Below are 14,261 nucleotides of genomic sequence, written 5' to 3'. Positions count from 1 at the left end.
GGCTCTTCTGAGCGGAGCCTGGCTCTAGCCCAAGAAACAAAATGTACTTGAACTCATTCCAGCAAAAGTTAACTACAGTGCAAAGTAAATTTAATCTCCTAAAAAGATTCACCACACTGAAAAAATGTGTCAATTTTAAAGTTAACTCCCTCCAAAGTCTTCCAAATGGTTTGGCTTTAAATTGCATCAGACATCTTGACAATTATGAGCAGCAAGCTAGCAGTTTTGCCAGGGTAATTTTCAAATTCAGGAAGTATTTCTGAATGTTAAAGAATAATATTGTGATCTAATTCTCATCCAGCTATGTTTAATCTAGGGTGAAAGTATTTTTTTTTCCATTTTGAAGGGTAAGGTATTAGTCACTTTTCATGCCAGAGGCAGATGCATATAAACAGAAGTTATTGGTTAACAGTTTAGATAGAGACTTTGAGGTCTATTTCTGGAGGAAGGAATTACTGTATATTTAAATATGGGTTTTCAGATCATGTTTATTTTCAGCAAAATGTATGTTTGAGGATAAACATACTGTATGCATGACATGTACAGTATGTATTTAGTTGATATTACAAGACATTTACCATGTTTTTACAGGCATTCACTTACTACTATAGTTGTAATGCTTTTTCTGATGCATACTAGTACAGTAACTACAAAATCAAAATCAACTAACCTAAAGAAATATTTAGTTTTAAACTGATAACATTGCATGGCCCTGGACTATTGATAACCTATTGAGATCCATGCTACTTCTACTGTTTGGAGGGCCCTTCATCCCCAAAAAGAAAAAAATAAATTATGATGCTCATTCTACTATTTCATTCCCCCTTGACCTCATTAACTTTTATTTGTATATCATTATTTATTGTTCTTTTTAATAAAGCAACATTGTAAGAAAGCGAACTTGTGGAAGTGACAGAGAACATGACTCAGACAGCGGCAATCCACTGTTAGTTGTTCCATGATAATGAGAAGCTGGGATGGAGGGCATGGCTTTCATTACGTTCTGCCCTTACTGTAACATTGAGTAAAACAAAGTGCATAATAAAGCTTACTTCTAATGAAGGTGTCAACACAGGCTGCATAGCATAAACCAGATTTATTGTTTTGTTTTTGCACAAAACTCAGTCCACTGAAGAGGTAAATAGTGCTATCACACTGTTCACATTTTCAATGGATTTAAGAGCTTTGAGGCTAGTTAAGTAGAAAATAATCTAAAAATCATCTAAGCAATTGATCTAGTTAAATAAGGCTATTTTATTCCATCTATTGTACCTTTTTCCTTTCTTCATCAGGAAACAAAATTGTCTGGGCAATTATTTCACATCGAAGTAGACGTTATGCACATAGAATCGTCTATACAGCATTCTGAGAAAAAGAAAACAGTTTATTCATTTTGTCCATGTGGGAGTGTATATGTTGCTAAAAAACAAACAAACAAAGCTTTCATCCTGTGGGAATCTGTCCTTCTTGGCAACTAGTCACTCACAAAACTTCATCATGCTATTTTTGGCTGATCACTCTTTGTGAGAATTCAACTCTCCTCTGACTTTTGCAATCTGGGGTAGATTTGTATCTTAAAATAAGACTGGGCCCTCTTTTGATTTTACAGGAGGTTGTCTAGTTTATTTACATTTTAGGAAGATTAAAGGCTTATGCTGCCTGTGAGGCTTAGTCATTGATGTCTAATTGAGCGATTCAGGTCAGAAGAAGCATGCTGTCTAGTCTTTGTGTAAAACCTTGCCATGTAGGACCTTTGACTCCATTACTGCATCCTGGAAGATGACATCTGATATATGGTCTTTAATTGTTTTCTGCCCTACTTAATTGGACCCCCGTATGAAATAATATTTAAGAGGATTAGAGCATTTTGCTTTGTAATACAGTAATAACCCACGAAACAGTATTACAAAACTATGGGTGCAACTAACCCTCATTATTACATCTTTGGCATCGACTCTATCCATTATTAAAGTCACGCTTCATACACATTGCCTTCTAATTGTGAGCAAATTAGGACATTTAAACACCCAGTTTACCACAAATGTTGGAAAAAGTAGGCTCTCCTCTTCTGGTTTTTTGTATAGTTAGTTTCATGGTAGTAATAACAGAATCCATACTTACAAGTGTATCAACGTCTCATATCTAACAGAAATACATTTTATTCAAGGTTTCAAGTGACGCAATTTTAGTTTCAAGATCTGGAACTTTAGTACACACTTGCCCAAGTTGTGTTTTGGTAAAGAAAGGCTAACTGGCAAATCTCAGTTGTATAAAAGGTGTAAGATCATTCATAAACATAGCCACCACATAAATTATCCCTTGATACAGCTATTGATATACTGTACTGTAGTTTCAGAAAACAGATTAAGTGATTAAGTGCAAGCTTTAACAGCTCTAAACTTACTTTTGGGAGTGGTGTGTTGAGAACAAAATGTTATAAAATGTGTTGAGGAGCAGGTTATTTCATGTTATGATTATATTTTGTTCATCTGTTTTCCAGAAAGATTACTATCAAAATGTCATACTATATTACGTCTAGATGACTTTCTTTCATATTAAATAATCGAAATAACTTGATTAGAACAAGAGGGATAAAATCACATTTCTTAGACATGAGTGAATTTTTTAAGCTGACTGAAATCAGTAATCCGTTTACATAACCGGGAAAATGTAATTATTGTTTAGTAAACTTCAGGTGTTTTAATGCACTTTCTCAACCACACATACGGTACAGGATTGAGTAAAGATAGAAAAGAAATCGTGCACCATCACCATCACGTACAATATTGCTTATATACCGTATAAAGAACGATATCCAGATTTTGGGTCACCAGACCAACCAATCTTTTAAAAAAGAAATCCTTTAAAAAGATCATTTAAAAAAGAAAATTATGATTCAAATGCATGTTGGCTCTTTAATCTGTTCCGTAAGATATTCTATTTATGTACAGTAACGTCTATTCTGTTCCACGTATTTGAAAAAATTGAAGTTGCGTTACTAATGAACGTGTACACAACTGTCATTTCTGAAAGAAAGATGTGAGACAAGAAAGTCAAGTCTGATGTGCCAGCAGCGCCACCATTTGGCTTTTGCATGAATTTCAGCTTTGTGTACAAAAGCGGAATGTTACTGTAAATACACTGGTACTGCAGTTAATCGAAATCGAAAGTATTTACACTTGCTTAATTAGGTGTTTCTGATAAGAACCCCCGTTTTTCTAGGTTATTGTCTTGATAAGTTATTATCTGTATAAGTATTTTATAAATATTTTGAGAGTCAGGCTGCACATCTGACCATTTTCCAATGTGACTTACACTGTATTGACCCGGTGAAGGGCGGTGAAGCTGTTAAACACTCCACCACCAAACCACCAATAAAGAGAAAATGTGTGGTGAAAAGAGGGTACTATTTTAATTAAATAAACAGTGTCAATTAGGGGACAGCATATCACAGAGTTCTGGATATTACTGCCCTTAAACCTATTAAAAATTATACTTAAATTTACAGGAAACAAGTTGCAAAAATGTTGTCTGCTTCAAACAGGCACATACTGTATTATACAGTAAATCAGTACAGTAATGAGCCACCATTGCTTCAGGAGATTATTTAAAGTTAAATCTCTCAAAATGTAGCAGAATAACTTTAAAGAAATAAGAGGTTACTCCTATGAAAGCACTTCCAAATGCATTGTACGTTTCTGTAAAAGGGGCACTCATCCCATTATTACTGGAGGATACTGCATGTCTAGTGACTTTTTCCAGTTTCCATAAAATCACAAATTTTAGTTGGGGCCTTTGTCCCTCTAATGCATGTTCTTAATTAAATTAACCAAAAAGAATCTATTTACATAACAGAAAGACTACTGAAACAGAGTTGAATTAATTAATACAATGTAATCTAAAGGGGATTACTAAGAATTAGACATTAGGCAAAATTAACATACTGTAAAATCATTTACTCTGTCAAGAGAGGATTTCTTCAGTAGGGCTGTCTCATGCTAGTTTAAGCTGTACTGCTATTCTCTGAAGTACAGTAAATGATCTTTAATCTATTTTATGATAGTAATAAATTTGTTTTTTTACAAGGTTGTCATAACATATTTTTTAACAAGAATTCAGAGGCAGCATTACTGTAAAACATGTAAAACATGACTTACTATAATAATTTTTGCAGTAACCAAAAATTGTGAGGTTCTGTAATTGCATAAGCAAGAGTAGTATCTTTTGTTAAAGACTTTTGTTAAGGACTGTTGTTAAGACTTGTCTGCAGGTAAACAAGCTACTTATTTACTGTAAATGTGAAGTGAAGGAATTAGAAGTACCAAGAAACTGTTAACATGACATTTAAAAAATTATCTTGAATCTTGAGCTAGTGTTCTACTGTATTATTTTTTGAAACTGTCAGATTGTATCTGACTCCAAAATATGACCCGATCATGAAGCAAGATTGAAAAAAAAATATGTCCCTGTAAGATATGCAGAACCTCTTCATTCTGCATTTGTGAGATGTCTGATTAACACAATTTCAGGGGAGAATGTTATCTGAACAAAAAAAAACAGTAAAGTGACCATTCCATCCAAATAGCTTATTTGGTTACTTGTAATTGTGTTTTTCTTATTGAAAGTATCAATAGAATCAGTTTCAACACCACGATTGGTGTAATGTAAGTCAGAAGCAGAAACTATATAAAGTACTTTTACTTTTCTATTTTTTTTCTGTTTACAAAGAAAAGAACCAAAAGAACAAGATGCACGAAACTGCCGCCTCTCATTTTTATTTATTTTTTAGGTTCCAAGCAGAAGTCAAGAAGGTGGATAATCAATTCAGGAGAGGCAGTTGCATTTTAAATACTGTAATTTTGATCTCTGATTTGTCAGGTACAGTAACTGACAGTATGATAAAAAACATAAACAAATCTGAAGCAAATGCTATTTTAGTAATTGCCTGGAGGCCTGATGTGGCTTGATATTGTAATAGCAGACAGAGGAGAAAATGCAGTGGAGAATGTCAATTATTCAATATATCTGGCTCTTTTGGCTTTGTAGCGCTAGGTGTTTCTGATGAAGATCAAAAGTCATGTCTTTATGACACTGAAGGTGATAGAGATCCCTCTGATGGACACAGTTCCTGACTTTTATTTAACAGCTGTGCAGCATCTGCAGAAATGATTATTCACCGGTTGGTGTTAAAATATGCTGTTCTATTCATCAAAACATTGAATTTTCTTTATTCTTCTTTTTGCAAGGTCTTAACTATTAAAACTGTAAAAAATATATATTTTTATTTTTCACTTACAGTATAGCTAGTTCATTTATTATCAAAAATAAAAATATTTAAAGTAGTGTAATAAAAAGCTGGGCCTATGTAACTTGTCTTATATTCTTATTTCTTCAAATGAATCAGATTAGTTGTAAAACCATTACAACAAATACAACCCTGGTAATTAATCCTGGATTAATACTATTTCATGGTTCATATTTGAAACATTTCTTTAACATTATCTTTCTGTCACATGAAGACATCTACTGGTATATTGTGAAGCTAACCACTGCACCATGGTGTTACCCATTAGCAAAACCTTGAACAGTGATTAGCAACACTATGGCTACATTTGTTTCCAAACTGCAGAATACAGATTTTAGTCTGAGATGTCCAGAAACAAAAGATATTTTAATCATTTAATCCTTGTGTACAACATAAAAACTTATTTTTCTTTTATAAACACACACACAAATAAAATTAGTGCCCTTCAGTGGTTGCAATTAACTTCCACCATACCTGGAAGGGACAACTGATCAAAGTTAGCTACAGTGTGTCATGCTAATAAGTCCTAATCAAGGCAAAACACCTGTCTGTGGCTGCTGATATTGAATTTAAAGTGCCATGCAAAAGCATTCAGACTCTTGAACAGTTTTCACATTTTGTTGCTTAACAACTGGTAGTCTTGAAACCTTAAAGTAGTAATTAATATTTGTTATGTACTATACACAACCTGCATATTCAAAGCAAACCTAAATTAGGTGGTAAACCTAAATTACACCTATTGCTACATATAGTAGACCTGTCTTAGTGTACCCTCAGTCAGGTAGAGCATTTCAAGCAAAGATTCAACAATTGAGACAAAGGAGCCTTCAAAACCATTCAGAGATATACTGTAGGTAGTTGAAAAATATAATAACATTTCAAAGACTGTTAATATCTCATTGAACTTAAAGTTATTAAGTAGTAAAAGTCACCCTGATACTGCCAAGATCAGGCTATTACCCCGAACTGAGTAGCCAGGCAAGGAGAAAACTGGTTAGGGATGCCACAGTAAAGAGGCTCCTTTGAAAGAGTTACAGTTCAGTGGACGAGATGGGACAAAATGTACTTGGGTCAACAATATCCTTGTTATTTCACATACTGTAGGTGGCTTGTATGCAACTGGGAAGAAAACCTGCATTAGGTTGGCAACAAAGCACTTAAATGATACTGAAAACTGAAAGTTGTGTGGTCAGATAAAATAAGAACTGTTTTAGTTTAAATGCAAAGCATTGCATTAGACACAAACACAACATCCCCCAGTCAAAACCACCCCTGCAGTTAAACAAGTGATGGGGATGCTTGTCCTCAGCAGGGACTGGAAAGCTTGTAAAGACTGAAAGAAAAATTGATGGAACTAAGTACTAGAGTTTTGGTCTACGAAGGACTTAAAACACAGGAGCAAAAATTTACCTTTTAGCAGAACAATGACTCAAAGGCCACAGCTACACTGTAGTACAGTAGCTTCAGAGTAAGAAAGTGAATGTTCTTAAGTGACCTATAGTAGTTAAGGTCCTGACTTGAATCCTATTGAGAATCTGTGGAAAGACTTGGTAGAGATTTTCCCGCAACATCTGTTCCAATTTTTCCCATTTTGCCCCCTCTGAGCACAAGTATCCGTATAACTGCAGTATCACTTACTCTACAACTCAATCCAGAAGTTATATCCACGTTGTCTTCATCTCTTCTGTGTCACGACTTAAAGTAGAAAGCTGAGATAATTAACAACCAGAAAAAATTTAAACTGGGCATTTTTGAAAAAGGTTATTTCTAAGAAATACCATTTGGTAAATTTCTCTGTTGACCATACAGTATACTGTAACTGGACATAAAAATAAGAGCATTAATTCCATGACACACTAACATTATATCGAAAGGGCTTCATCAGAGTGGTTTCCTCAGAGTATGAGTAAGTATTGCATGTGGTAGAATCTTGTTTTTATTGAAACTTTTTTCTAAAATATTTCATTGAATATTTCTCAGTCTTGGTAGCCATTTAGGGAAAGCTTCAGAGGTTATCCAGTTTTTGACTGTATATCACCAAAACTGTAACACAATATTAGCAATAACGTTGTAAATTGTGAAATTACCATACAAAGGTTTTTTTATTTTATTTTAGCTCATAGCAATAATCCCGGGAAGGACTTTGGTTCAGAGACTCATACTGTATATACTTTGTACTTCTACTTTTTGTTCCAGCTTTTGTCTTTGTACTTCCCTCCTTTTTTGTACTTACACAAAAAACTTGAATCAGTTTATTTCAATATTGAAAAATGACATGAGGATGGCTGCTCTTGGTCTATCTATTTTTAATGCTTTTGTCCCAATGAAACAGACCCACTCTCAGGAATGTCAGGTGTTGAGGTAGGGACTCAAAAATAAAAATCTTTTGTTCTACTTTTCTAATGCAGTAATGTACATACTGTAAGAATTGTTAAGAATGTTAAAGTCACAAAGATGTATTAAAAAGCCATTTACTATATACAATTTTTAGAAATTATAGTTGAAATGTGAATAAAAAATCCGTAATCTGTAATTGTTCAACACTGCTTGTATATTGCAATATACTGTATGTAATATAAAGGTGCATATAATATATAGTTTTGTGTCTTTATAGGAAAGATCACAGATAAGTTGCATTTTTTAGATAAATGCAAAAAAGTAGCTTGAGTCAAGGCAAACAATTTTTTTTAAATGAATGTTACCTTGCTTATAAATTAGGTAATTTTTTAAGATTACAGATTCTAGTGGTAGATTCTAAAAAACTGATTGATCAACAAAAGCTTCCAAAAAGTGATTACAATTGTATTTTTTATTGTATGATATACAGTAATTGCTGAAAGTATAAACTACTTAAAATCATATGTATACATTTCAGCTACAGGTCTCTGGGAGATCTGATGACAACTCTCAGCTGCAAAGGACAGCGTGTTCAGCCCTTTTGGTCATAATATTAGTGTGTTTTTTTGTAACCTGTTGGGCTTTATGAGTTATGGGGTACCTGCATCACACTAACTTCCTGTAAAGTAAAGACCCCCCTGAGAGATACTGTTCAGGAGAGAGCACCCCCAGTGTAAACTGTTCAAATGATCTGACGCTCTCGCACTACAGAGCTGTCTCTGATCAAGACTCTTCTAGCCTTGTTTTTTTGCCTTCTAGAAAGTCAAATCCATTGTGCTTGTGTAGTATTTTCAACCCAAAGCAGGTTATCATATCACAGCACATTTTGGCCATGCATACAAGTTTTTGACAGGAGAGTTTGTCAGCAGAATTGACAATAAGACAGAAATCAGGGATGTGTTAATGTTGAAATCGGTCAAACGGATCTTGCAAGTACCTGTAATTACAATGATAAAACCCTCACATTTCAAGTTAGTCTTTTATATAGTCAAATCTTTCATCCAATCAGACAGATGCATTGTTCTGAACAGGTGGTCCCCGGCACTGAATACAATTGCAGTGGTCATGGGATGCAACATATTCCTGAAGAAATTCCATCATCTACTAAATCTCTGGATTTCAGCTTCAACTATCTTCCCTCCATTTACAGCACCACGTTTATCAAAGGGAAGGGTCTCAACTCCCTGGATTTAATAAGGTAAACCACAGGTTTTGCTAAATTAACAGAGCAAATCAAACAGACCCAATTCTGAAAAGAAACATAAAAGCTGACCCTACAGGGTTCAGGTGCAGGGTTGTGGTGCATGTAAGATGTGAAAAAACCACTGGCTCAAAGAAGGGCAGGTTGATCTGCATACAGTCCCAGGAATCATAGCTGTGAGCCATGATGTGAGAAACACACTTCCAGACCAGATTTACAGTTTTAACAGAATTAATATAGGACAGAGGAATATGAAAATGCTACAATGTAAAGCTAGTTTCTCATAATGTGTTGTGTTGTGATCTGCATTCACAAAAAAGGTAGAAAAAACATTTTTAAATAGAATAGTGCTTTTCTTGTATATCCTAAGTAGCAAGTACTGTCGCTGTTAATGTAACTGTATAATACATACCAGACACATGGTTAAAGCCTAGAACAGAATGGATCCCAGAGTTCCAATGCTGGTGTAGGCCATGCACAATATACTGACCCAGACAAGTCACAACATTTGAGACTGTTTTGCTTTTTAAATTTTTTGTCTTTCTGAGAACAAATAAAGTATTGTACTGAATTACATTTTTGAGGCTACAGAATTCTAAGCTGAAGGAAATTAAAGAAGGCACCACCAGGAAACCATTAAAAGTAGAGCTGGGGTGCCCTGTGACTGTGGAGAATGACAAAAACATCATTGGTGTGCAGGAATTGTCCTTGTAACATCAGTTTATTATGTGTTGCAGCTGATCAGACTTTATTTTACAATACAGAGTTTAGTCTTTGCAGTGTTGCAAATATTCATCTTCTCAAAAAATACCAGACCATTTCATTTATTCAGTCTACTGTTTAAAGTGTTTTATAAGCACCAACTATAACAATACTGTACCTCAACTCGTTTTACTACTTATCATACTGTACAACTGCCAGTTTTATTTTAAACTGTTAACAATGTTACAGAAAAGCAATGTGCAAGGAAGGAGAACAGAACTAAACACACTGGAATGATATCTGACAAGTTTAGACTTCATTGTTCATTTTTTACAACAGAAGCAATCTTAACGTTTACAAGAAACGTATTGTACAGTAGGTATGTTTGCATTTTAGGAGAATGTTGCATCAAGGAGAATGTTATCTTTTCATAAAAGGTAATATTCTTTTTTCCAAAATTGGATTTTTTGTGTAAGCCATTTCTTTTTAATTGAGAAGAATACATTATTTTGTTTCATGTAGTACCACCATCTTGGCTGATTTATTTTCAATCAGAATTTAATAGAAGCATCAGGATTCTGTTCTAACGTTGTTTTTTCTTTCTTCCATGACATATGCTGTTATGAATGTCAGATGTGGCATTAAATGGATAACAACATAAACTCCTTGCAGTACCTCAGTAGTTTCACAATGCAAAGGCTAAAGAGTCTTGATTTCCAGATTGATGATATTCAAAGAATATCAAATGTTGAGGTATCTACACCACTGGTCTCACACTAAACTTTAGGGGCAATAACATTGTTTATAATGTTTATATTGAGCCAAACGCATTTGAATCAGTGGTGGCTTTGCAGGGTCTCCATGATTTTAACAGGGTTAAAGGGACTGAGCACTAATATCCTTAATCTTGGATCCTAAGAGAGACCATATCACTCCTGATTCTCTTCAGGGTTTATGTTATAGAACTGTAAAGGTGCTTCATTTTTGGTTGCAGTATTTTGAAACCAGTAATGAAACCTTTTAAGTGCTTCAGTGGAGTTCAAAAGCTAGACCTTACTCACACTCATATTAGTGCATTTCCCCCTATCATCAGAAACATGGAATCTCTCACTCATTTAATATTAAATGAAAACAGTTTTGTTGATATCTATTCAGCCTCTGCTCACAACTTTCCTGCTCTGACATATCTTTCCATAAGAGGGATTCAGAAAAATGGAAGGGTAAAATTCCAGAAAAAATGTTTGAAGGAGCTTTCTAAAATTAAATACCTAGATATCAGCCGCAATGACCTTCAAACAGGTGATCAATGCTGTGGTAGGCAACTTGAAGGTCTGGAAATTTTCATCTTTTGAATCTTAGCTATAACAGTAAGATAGTATTAGAAGATCTCCCATTCAGCGAAACTCCAGAACTAAGGATTCTAGACTTACTGTAAGTCATTTAACAGTGACCTTTCACTCAACTCAAGGGCCTTTTTTCCAATTTGCACAAACTCCAGACTCTTAACCTTTCATGGACTGAAGTTAATATAAGCAATACATACATTCTGGAAGGCCTGCAAAACCTACAACTTCTCAGTCTGCAGGGTAACTTATTCGTGTCTGTGGCCTTAACTGACAAAGGGATATTCAAGCATGTTCCTAAATTGGAGGTGTTAATCTTATCTGAGTGTCAAATCACAGTCATTGCAGACAAAATATTTGATTCCCTTACACATCCCAGGTATGCTGACTTCAGCAAGAACTGTCTTGTTACATTTAATGGCAATACCTTCTACTCTATGAAAAATATAAATTAGAATTTTGCAACAAACCACATAGAAATGATAGCAGTTGACAACATCAAAGGCATTGAGAAAACTAGTTAAATTGATCTTAGTGTAGCTACAATTGTCTAGTATGCAATTGTTCCAATTTTGATTTTATCAGCTGGTATGAGCACAACCTTGATAAAATGATAAATTCTGAGGACACAGTATGTGGTCTCCCTGTGACATTGTTGTACTTGTAGTGCTGGCTGCCCTAATTCTTGTCATAGTTTTAGTTTGCCTTGTACTGTAGCAAAACCCTCACAAATATTCCAAACTAGAGTACTTTCTCTTAACCACAGCACACACTCATATGAAAGATTACGTTTGTTGATGAATTAGGTTTGTGGGATACAAAACATTGCAATGAAAGCAGCGATTACAAATTGTCTTTATTGCTTTTGTTCCAATAGCAACAACTTTGAATTCCTACTGTAAAATAATTCAAAAGGGTATACCAGTTTTTGTAATACTTCAGAATGAAACAGAGTACTTATTGTACATTATTTTTTAATAGAATATTTTTTTTAACTTTTTGCTTTGAAAGTAACATCTTTGAAGTGTTTTTGTGATAAAGGTGCTGTAGACAGTTATTTTTAATTATATATTATACAATATATCAAGCATTTTTGGATCAAAAGTAGTATACTGCATACAGTAACTGTGCATATATGTTTTAGAGAAATAAAGTATACAGGCTTTGTTTTTGGTGTCATTTTGATTATCAGTCCTGACTAAATAACTTTTTTTTAACACTTCAATGACTTTGTTACATAAACCATAAATCAAATTATCTGTAAATAGATTCAGCACAGGTGATGAGGGGACCTGTTGAATGTCAAGGCTGGTGAAAATTACAGAAAGAAAACAATACACCCCATTTATCACGAGAACATCAATATTGTGGAGGCTGGAATATTTTGAAATAACAATCAGCACACTGTAATTCACCATTTGGGGTATTCACACCAATTTCTAATCTGGCAAGATGTTACTGTCAAATACAACAACGGGCCATGATGTGTCAAGACTGACACATTATCATGATCTGCTGTAACAGAAAAACTGGCTCACAAGTCATCAATGTCAATATGCCTGCACAGCTCAGCACTGCTCTCATCTGGGGCCTCACTTGCTGGTCGTCCTCGCAGTTGCTTCCACTAGAGGCCGCCTCAGAGACAGTTTTAAGCAATACATTTGCAAATAAAGCTCACTTGATGCATTACAAATGATGTAATACACACTGTTAGTAGTGTGAGGGCACTGTGCAGTAGCAAATGTTAGAATATTTGAGGAGTGGTGATATCCACTGTCCTTTAAGCTGGTATCGTTTGTCATTTTTACTAATTATTTTTAATGTGTTAGAATTTCTTTAAAAATAAAGCAGGGATACTTCATGGACCACTAAACATTTGAGTTCAGAGTATTCCATGTGTAGGTGTTCCCAGTGTCAGACAGCAAAAGGTAGGATTTTCTGCAATATGTAGTATATTCCTATTTCAGTGGTTACGTGACGCTAATGCACAAAACAGGTATTTGTGGCAGCACGTAATGGCTTTATAGTGTGTATGTGAAGTGGAATTTGAAATCTGTTTAGATGGTTCAGAATCCTTAACTTTTGATCTAATAAAGAATCAGTTGATTGACTTACATTTCAAAACATTTAACATTTATGATAGCCTTCGATCAGATTAAATGTCCAGTGGACATTTAACTGAATTGAAAAAAATGATTACACTAGTGATGGATTATGTTTACTCTTTTTTTATTTACAACACAAAACCTTCTTGGAACGTCACAGGCAAAACCTCAATTTTAAGACTTAAGCTAGGAAGTACAGTGTGTATCACTTCAGTAATGAGTAACAGTACCTGTGTATTTACAGTATATTGGCAGGAGCACATTGTGGGCAGTTAGTCAGAATAAATCAAATGGATACTAATGAAGAAAAAAACAGTATGAAGCAATAAATATGGATATAGAACACCCACACTGATATAGATCAAAACTGACATCAACAGTACAAAAGTTCTCTGCAACACCTAATATTTTGTTGAGCTGAGTGACAAATTATTTTTCAGTTCATTTTCTTTCACAGGCTTCTCCATGAAGAATGTTCCCCAGAATGTAGTGTGGAGTCAGTGTGGAGTCAGATGCGCCCTCTGTCATCTCATTAGTTGTGAGAAGATGACTGGTCAATTAATCCATTTTGAAAATTAGAAAGTTGATGCTTCGAAATGTCGGTTTTGATCAGCCATCTGTGAACAAAGAAAAGATCCTCTGGATGCAACATCAACCAGAGGGAAGTGCAAAGGAAGAAACCAACCAAAGGACCAAGGAAAGTGTCATTTAAAGTTTGGAACAACAGCCTTGGGGAGAGACTGTTTCGGAAATTTGAGACTTGATGTTTTAGGATGCCAGCAAGCAGCTTAGCTGCCTGGGTACCTAAAGCGCAAGACTTGTGTAGAGTCAAGGTAGTAGCTCAAAAAGGAAACTAAATAAAGTTCACTGGTTTTTACCTGACTGCTACATTTATGCATTTTCCTTTTCTAAAATTCCTGTTACAACACTGCATGCCCTGTTATGTCACAAGTTGTACAACTGTAGATAACATAATTTCACTCTTCAGCCCAAAATTTTACAATTGCATAATGAATCCGCAGCTGACCAGCTGCTCTCACTGTCTGCAGACGAGATGAGGCGATCTCTGCTAAAAGTGAACACACGCAAGGCTGCAGGACCCGATGGCATACACAGTCGCATTCTCAGAGCCTGCGCCAATCAACTGGCGAGTGTATTCACAGACATTTTCAACATGTCTCTGGCCCAAGCCGTAGTCCCCACCTGCT

The sequence above is a fragment of the Lepisosteus oculatus genome, chromosome 3 (genome assembly GCF_040954835.1).
Source record: "Lepisosteus oculatus isolate fLepOcu1 chromosome 3, fLepOcu1.hap2, whole genome shotgun sequence".
In the NCBI taxonomy this organism is placed as follows: Eukaryota; Metazoa; Chordata; class Actinopteri; order Semionotiformes; family Lepisosteidae; genus Lepisosteus; species Lepisosteus oculatus.
This window is presented reverse-complemented; position numbering follows the sequence as displayed.